The following is an 8,778-nucleotide window of genomic DNA, read 5'->3' as shown; positions in this document are numbered from 1 at the left end:
GGGGCAGGGTCACCCACGCGGTCGGCGCGGCCACTGCCGCATTCCCTCCGGAGCCGCAGATTCCCCCCGCCCCCACGACCCCCCATCCGCGTCTCCCCAGGAGGGCCGCGGTATCCCTCTTTTTAGGGGTGGCTCCGGCCGGAGGGTGTGGGCCTGGGAGGAGCCGGGCCGGTGGAGGTGGGGTGAGGCGAGGGGCGTGGCTTGGCACAGAGGGTGTGGCCTGAGCCTCCAGGCCTTCTGGGCTGCCGATGCCCGAAGCTGGTGAGCCGGGAGCTGGCAGAGCCCGGAGCACTCGGCCCGTAGCCTGCACGTACCGTCTTCGGGCTGCACCCTCCAGTCCCCGCAGTTCTACAGCCGAACTCGCGACCCTGCATCTCAACAGGTCAAGGGAGTTGACCAGGACGCCCCAGCCGGGACTGGAGGACCAAAGGTGCTGGAAGGTGAGCCGAGCCCTGCGTGTCCCGGGCTGGGGAGCTGGGGGCTCACCAGGTCTCCCGTGCCGCAGTCGCGAACTTCTCGACAGCCAGGCTGCCCCGCACGCTAACTCAAGCGCCGGCCTTGCTACTTTTCTGGTGGAAACCTTAAGGGCGAATGGGCGCGGAAGGCCGGTGCGCCGCCCCTGTCTGCGGTTCTGCTGCAGGTAGCTTCCAGAAACCCAGGGGACAGAGACCTGAGAGGTCGCTAGTCCTCCCTCGCTCCCTTGAGCCTCGCGTCCTGCGGGAAAATGTCCCGTTGTTGGAGTCGGGTCCCTGAGTTGCGTAACACACGAGTCCCAGAAGTTTCAGCCAGGTTCTTTCCTCCGCTTCCGATCCTCCTTCCACTCCCCACCCCGCACCTCAGCATCTGAGAGGAGATTGGTGGTACCTACCCTGTAACTGTGATGGAGAGGAGGCGTGGGGCGGTGGTCAGCGTTCTCCAGGCAGGGGAAAGTTGGAGGCACTTCTGAGAACTGCTGTCTGGGACAGAGGGAGACGGCTTCTTAAGAATAAAGATTGGCGCCGGGCAGTGGTGGCGCACGCCTTTAATCCCAGCACTTGGGAGGCAGAGGCAGGCGGATTTCTGAGTTGAGGCTATCCTGGTCTGCAGAGTGAGTTCCAGGACAGCCAGGGCTATACAGAGAAACCCTGTCTCGAACCGCCCCCCCCCCAAAAAAAAAAAAGAATAAGGATTGGCCAGTTTCTCGGCACGCTCCCCTCCCCCGCCCCTCTAATACACTTTTCTCCAATGTCGGGTCCTCTGTGGTTGCGTCTCGCTAGTCCTCGGTTGGGGAGTTAGAAGGGGACGACAGATCGAGGGGCACTACGAATCTTACGCTTCTTGGTATGGAGCCCTACTTCCACGAACGAAGCCTTGAGGGAACTGCTGGCGTCTTGCGGTTTGAGTTTCTCCACCATTACTGTTATGCAAATCGTCCTAAGACCCTTGGCTTTGGAGGCTGGGGCTGTGTCCGAGTCTTCCGAGAACCAGACAGAGCTGGCGGAAAGCCCTGACTGCCGGCGGTTCCATTTGCCTTGCTTTGTACTTTTTTGAAGGGTAGGGTGGGATAATTTTAATCCTGTTGGTGCGCCATGGGGGGTATGACCGGGCTCTGAGGAGCTTGGCACATTGAAAACCTTCAGTGCGGAACCTGGAGCCGAGATGCAGACGCAGTGCTGCCTGGGACAGTTGCAAAGTGAGAATTCTGCAATGGAGGAATTCTGTAGGAGTGCTAGGAGCCAGAGGTGTAGGACTATGCGCAGGATTCAGGGCAAGGTTATGCAGAATGCTCGGAAAGTGGGGGTGGGTGGCATCACTCTCTCAGACCTAGACGGGGGTCAGGCTCCTGGTCTTAGCTGGGGTCTCGAAAAGGAAAAAGACACAAGTTCTTCCCTGAGGCTTACAAATACCTAGATGGCCCCTCATGAGTTTTTGCTTCCTCTCTAATGTATTCCTTAGCTCGCCTTTCATCTTTAGTGGAAAGGATTCCTTGAGTGAGTATTCTAGAAATAGATTCACATGAGATTAAAAATTCTTAATGGCTCACCTGCTTCTTTTAAAGGTGACTTTTTGGCTGTGTGGGGAAGATAAACACGCATAAATGATCAGGGAGAATGGGAAGCTAACAATCCCAGAGAGAGGAGAGAAGTAAAGCTAGGGAAACTCATTTGAACTCTGGCGTGTTTGAGGAGAGAAGGGCTTTGAGATCAAGAGACTCAGGATGAGACTTTGAGGGAGAGATGGAACTTTAGACAGGAATGATTGGTTTTATTTTTGAAATATCACAAGTTTGGTGGTGCTGGAGATGTCGCTCCTGGGAGTATTTTTGCCATCTATCGAGAAGCTGGGCTGTTGTGTGTTGGCGTTGATATGTCTTATGCATTCAGCGTAGAAAGTGCATTTCTATAGGGCCTTTGGCTTCGTTCATCTTCATAACTCTTCGACCTTGCAAAAAGATAGTTTTGATGAATCATGTTCTCTTCCTTTAGGTTACAAAGTTAGACAATATAGCAAAATAAGGTCCAGGCTATTTTAAATACTGCTTTCCTCACAGTATGCAGAACAAGTCGCCCAACCCCGCCCCCTAAAGTCAGTGTTCCGTTATGGGGTAATCAGACAGTATCAGAACCTGCTGTTTCTTCTGTTTCCTACTTGGTTTAACTGAATTTTGTAAATAGCTGGCTGAGGTAACAGACGGTACAGACGATGTTCGCCCTGTTTCTTGTTCTCTGCCTCCTTTTCATCCTTCTGGGTTTTGTTTTTGACTTTTCAAAGAATCTTACTTGTAGCTCAGGCAGCCTTTGTGACCCTCCTGCCTTAGTCTCTGCTGGGATTACAAACTTGTGCCACTACGCCCAGTTAGCATTCTTAGCTTAGTTTTAGAAGACATTCAGTTAAAATATATACATATGTGGGTCTGGAGAGATGGTTGATCTTCCAGATGACCTGGGTTCAATTCCCAGCACCTACGTGGTGGCCCACAATTCTCTGTAACTCCAGTTCCAGGGGATCCAACACACACACACACACACACACACACAGTCATATGGACAAAACACCAATGCACATAAAATAAAAATAAATATGTATGTGTAGCATTTTTGTTAGACACCAATTTTTTTATTTTGTTTTGTTTTGTTCTTATATTTTGTTTTTTTTTTCCCCCAACAGGGTTTCTCTGTATAGCCCTAGACATCCTGGAACTTCCTCTGTAGACCAAGCTAGCCTCCTACTTATAGAAAGCTGCCTGCCTTTGCCTCCCAGGTACTGGAATTAAAGGCGTGCACCACCACACCTGGCATATACTGATACATATTTATCCATTCATTTGTTCAGCTAATTACCACCTTCAGAGTGGAAAAATAAGATAAGATTGATCTCTTCTCTTGTGTTTTGTTGCTTTTGTTTTGAGAAAGGGTCTCACTCTGTGGCCCAGGCTGACCTAGAATTTTATCATGGCCCAGAGTGGTCTCAAACTTGGAACTCTCCTGCCTCAGCTTCCCAAGTGCTGGTATTACAGACATGAGCCATGATATCTTCCTCTTTGATTGTTTGCAGACAAGTCTCTTTTTTTTCAAGAGTTTGTTTTTATTTTATGTATGTAAGTGTTTATCTGCAACTATGTTAGTACCATGTGCATGCGGTGCTCACAGAAACCAGAAGATAGTGTCAGAGCCCCTGAAACTGGAGTGAAGCTGAAATCACCCCACCCCCTCAAGTGGGTGCTGGGAACTGAACTTGGGTTCCGTAAGAACAGCTATCTCTGGCCTCCATTGAGACAGATTCTTACTGTGTAGCTGGAACTGACGTGGAATTCAAAAACTTTCTGCCTCTACTTCTGAAATGCTGGGATTATTGGTATACTGCCACCTTGCCAGTTAAAATCAAGCTTTTGAAAAGAAACTTTTTTTAAAATTTTTTAAAAACTTTATTTACATCAGTGTTTAGTCTCCATGTAAGTCTGTGTGAGGATGTCAGATCCCCTAGAACTGGAATTATAGACACTTATGAGCTGCCAAGTGGGTGCTAGGATTTGAACCTGGGTCCTTTGGAAGAGAAGCCAGTGCTCTTAACTGCTGAGCTGTCTCTCAGGCCTGATTTTATTATTTTTGAAAAATAAATGGAAAGACTTCCTTGCTCAGCTCTTTCATAAAATTTGCATAATCTCTCATGGAGTTAGTTGAACGTTAAAATGCAAGTCCTGATATAGTCCTATATTTTCACTTTTAAAAAGCCAGAGCTGGGGCTGGAGACCTGGCTCAGTGGTCCTGGGTTTGGTTCCTAGTAGCCTCAGAGCTCTAGCTGCAGGGATGACACCACCAGGCCTCCACAGGCACCCCTAACACAAGTTTGTTCTTGTTGCTGTTTTGGTTTTGCTGTTGTTGTTGTTCTTTGAGATAGGGTTCCTTTGTGTAACAGCCTTGGCTACCTTAGAACTCTATTTGTAGACCAGGCTAGTCATGAATTCACAGATTTGCCTGCCTCTTCCTCCTGTGTTTGCCACCATCCCAGGCTCCAGATGGATTAACAGTTAAAAAGCCTGGTGTGGTGGTGATGGTGGCACACACCTTTAATCTTAGCCCTTGGGAGGCAGAATTGGGCGGTTCTCTGAGTTCAGGGCCAGCCTGGTCTACAGAGCCAGTTGCAAGACAGCCAGGGCTACACAAAAAAGTAAATAAAATAAAAGACAAAATTAATTTATTTTTGCATGGGATGGCATGCCCCAGAGACATCACTCTTAAGACTGAACAAGTATGTCAGCTGCTGCTTTTGTTGTCTTAGTTTTTTATTTTTTTTAAAGTGGGAGCTGCAGTGTGGTTACTAGGGATTGAACTCTGAACCTCTAAAAAGAACAGCCAGTGCTCCTAACCACTGAGCCATCTCTCTAGCCTGAGAACAGGGTCTTCCTGTATAGAGCTGACTGGCCTGGTATGGATCTTTTTATTAATGACTACCTGTGCATGATATATAATATATATATATATCACGGAATATAGATGTGAGTATGAGCACCTGTGGTGTGTTCACATCCAGGCCAGAGGAGGATATCAAGTGTCCTGTTGTACTGCTCCTTGCCTTATTCCCGGGAGGACAGGGCCTACCACTGAGTCTGCAGCTAGGCTGGCATCTGACAAGATCTAGCCACTCTTTTGTCTGTGCCCCTCACAGTGCTGGGACAAGCACAGGTGATTTCATACTTGGCTTTTCATATGAGTTTGAGGGATTTGAAAGCCGGTCTTCATGCTTGCTCAGCAGCCCAACTTACCCCCTAAGCCATCTCCAACCCCACCCTTACCCCCATTTGTTTGTTTGTTTGTTTTTAGAGACAGGGTTTCTCTGTGTAGCCCTGGCTGTCCTGGAACTCACTCTGTAGACCAGGCTGGTCTTGAACTCAGAAATCCACCTGCCTCTGCCTCCCAAGTGCTGGGATTAAAGGTGTGCGCCACCACCGCCCGGCTCCAGCTCCATTTTTTTAACATAGAGTTTCATTGTAGCTGGCCACAAACTCTGTACATAGTCGAAGGTAACATTGAATTTCTGATCATCAGCCTTTACCCCAAGTCCAGGGATTACAGCCCTAGGCCACCATGCCTGGCAATTGACCCATGGACCTGGTGCATGCTAGCCAAGAGCTCTACCACCTAACTGAACTGTGCCTGCAGCTCCCTCCAGTTCCCTGGGGCCCTCTGCGGGCCCCTGAAGCCCCAGCAGCCTCCCACAGCCCCCTGTAGCCCCCACAGCTCCCGCAGCCCTCTGCAGTCCCCTGCAGCCTCTGCAGCCTCCACCCCTCCAACCCCTCGTGTTTACAGTGTATTCTCACACAATTGACACTGAGTGACTATGGCCAGGGCTGCTAATAGGAGTTCCTCTTATGGGCTTCAGGACAGCTCTCCTTTGGTAGTATTCTCCAGGGAAGAAAGTCAGCTGATGTTCTGAAATTAACTGGCCCATTTTAAATATGACTAAGTGTTTTTTTTGATACAGTGACTTTTTCCTACTGGAAGAGCTTTGTGACTAGCAGAGCCTGAAAGGAGCTAACATATGAAATAACATGTTCGTCCCGGATACTTCTTGAGTAGGGAGCATCTTCTGTGTGCCAGAGAGTGATTTAGCATGACATTGTGGTAAAACTCTGATTCTCAGAGAACAATCAGGTACATTCCCAGAGAGCACATCTGTGTTTACTTCCCATGACCTACCACACACACCTAATTGTAGCTCTCAGTTGAGTTCATTTTCCCCTTTAAAATCAGGAAATTGGTCTGAAGTTGAATAACTCGCCTCTGAGTCAAAGCCTAGTGCACTTTTGAGTATGGCACACTCTGTTGGCTATGTTGATATGTGGTTTCCTGTTTTTCAAGAATTATAGCTTGACTTAAAATATAAATAGTATTTCTTTTTGGCTAAGTAATTCTCACCACTACTATGGGGTAAGCATTTTCTTCTAGAATCCCAGATATATATATGTATATATATCCATGCCTCCACAGTATATGCTATGCATATGGAGAATGCTATGTAGACCTAGTTAACAGACAAGTTGTATTTGTCTGTACTGAGCATCTTAACTTAGCTGGGCCTGCAGTAAGGATCTGTAACTTCAGATGTTCAGAAAATGGAGACAGGAGGATCACAAGTTCAAGGGTAAAAGCTAGAGAGATGGTTCAGTGGTTATGAACACTGGCTGCCCTCCCAAATGATCCAGGTTCAATGACTAGCACCCACATGGTCATTCACAATGCAGCCTCAGGGGATCCAAAACCCTTTTCTGGCCTCCAAGGGCACTGCAGGCACACGTGCACAAATACATTCATGCAAAGCAAATATCCACATGCATCAAATAAAAACAAAAACTCAAAAAACGAGACAAGTTCAGCCAGGTGGTGGTGGCGCACGCCTTTAATCTCAGTACTTGGGAGGCAGAAACAGGCGGATTTCTGAGTTCGAGGCCAGCCTGGTCTACAGAGTGAATTCCAGGACAGCCAGGGCTACACAGAGAAACCCTGTCTCGAAATACAAAAAAAAAAAAAAAAAAAAAAAAAAGAGAGAGAGAGACAAGATCAAGGGTATCCTTAACAACTTACTTATTAAGACCCTTCCTTATTATAAGGCTAGGCATTGTGGTACAGATCTTTAATCTTGGGACTTGGGGAGGCAGAGGCAGGTGGAGCTCTGTGAGTTCAAAGCCAGCCTGGTCTACATAGTTAGATCCTGTCTTACAAAAGACACACAAATAATAAATCAAACAAAAAGGACTGGATAGACAGTATTATAACACATTAGGCCACTTCCCTGGGGTTGTGGAATAGCAGGCTTCCCACCTACCTACTTATCAAGTAAGTTTCAATCTCAAAAACAAGGTGGATAGCTCCTGAAGAACCACCACCAAGGGTATCCTCTGGCCTCTGCACATGTGCAACCTTACAAACTGCCTTCTTTAGTTTAGAAAAATCCTTACTGAATTTACAAAAGCTCTAGTTATGGGTTTCAAGAATACATGCTGTATAAAGCCCTCCTCTCTGTACCATTTCCTGCAGCCTTGGAGGTAAGTTGGATGTATGTGATGATGGTGTTGATGCAGTGAATCCGGTGTTACATACGTCAGAGTCACAGATGTTCCCATTAGTGCCACAGTCTGTTTCTTGTATGTCTGTGAATGCTGGTGTAGAATTTGCATTTGTAACCCCAAGTTGTTGCTGCTTCTATTTCTGGAACCAGGTTCAGCACCGCTGCTTACTGCAGAGGCTTAACACCATGATCCTGCCCTGGATGTGCAGGCTTACTGGTCTTTAATGTACCTCCTGCCACTTCTCATACCCTGGGCAAAGCAATTAACTCTGATCAAGGAATGTGAAGGTATTATATTATCCTACTTACAAGCTAACAAGTTAACCTGCAGGGAGACGGCTGGGTGACAGCAGAGTGATTTTGTCATTCATAATTGTAGTAGCTTGAGTGCCAGTATTTTCTTTTCTTACTCTTGTTTCCTCAGTGCCAATTTGCAAAAAAGGTTTGCCTGCAGTCCCGGGGAGCTGTTCCAGGAGGGAGTCCAGAACTCAGGGAACTCCCTCCCTCTTCTATAATTGGTTATACAGCTGCTCTGTACTCCAGGGGAGATACTGTCTTGATCACACCATATAATAAACATGTTCCCCTTTGCTGTGGTAGACACTAGCTGCATCTCCCAAGGCTGTTCCATACATATATTCTTTAGAGTAACCAGTATCATAGACACTTGGCACCTCTGCTTCTACAACATGCCACAGACCTGAGAATTGTCTCTAACTAAAATAAGGGAAGGAACATAATAGCACTTTCCTTGCTAGTTGAGTAGGTTAAACCACTAAATAGGTGAGTACTTGGAACAGAAAGTTATAAATGCTGCTATTAATAAGTACATGGTACTTTTACTCTTGAAAGGAAATGTTGTGACTATCACATTTTATTCATTTGTTCTGTGCACATATGTATGTGTGTGGATATGTGCGTACCACAATATATATGTGGAGGTTAGAGGACAACTTGTGCTTTATAAAAAGATAGAGAGCCGGGCGGTGGTGGCGCGCGCCTTTAATCCCAGCACTTGGGAGGCAGAGGCAGGTGGATTTCTGAGTTCGAGGCCAGCCTGATCTACAGAGTGAGTTCCAGGACAGCCAGGACTACACAGAGAAACCCTGTCTTGAAGAAAAAAAACAAACAAAAACAAAAAAAAACAAATGGATAGAGAAACCAGGGCTATGTTTGGTGGATGTACAGTCAGGTGTGAGGAAGGGGGTGCCTCTGCAGGCCCAGGGGAGGGGA

General features: G+C 47.3%; 1 protein-coding gene across 1 annotated transcript in view; it reads left to right on the top strand.

The window, feature by feature from the left end:
- Positions 1-281: 281 nt before the first annotated feature.
- The window catches only part of Aff1 (AF4/FMR2 family member 1), a 157,775-nt gene continuing 149,278 nt past the window's right edge, over positions 282-8,778 (top strand). The window contains exon 1 of the mRNA XM_028773641.1: positions 282-440. The gene's annotated coding sequence lies outside the window, so the exon portion shown is untranslated. The remainder of the gene's footprint in view (positions 441-8,778) is intronic.

This window comes from Grammomys surdaster, unplaced genomic scaffold, assembly GCF_004785775.1.
Source record: "Grammomys surdaster isolate TR1022 unplaced genomic scaffold, NIH_TR_1.0 233, whole genome shotgun sequence".
In the NCBI taxonomy this organism is placed as follows: Eukaryota; Metazoa; Chordata; class Mammalia; order Rodentia; family Muridae; genus Grammomys; species Grammomys surdaster.
This window is presented reverse-complemented; position numbering and strand designations above follow the sequence as displayed.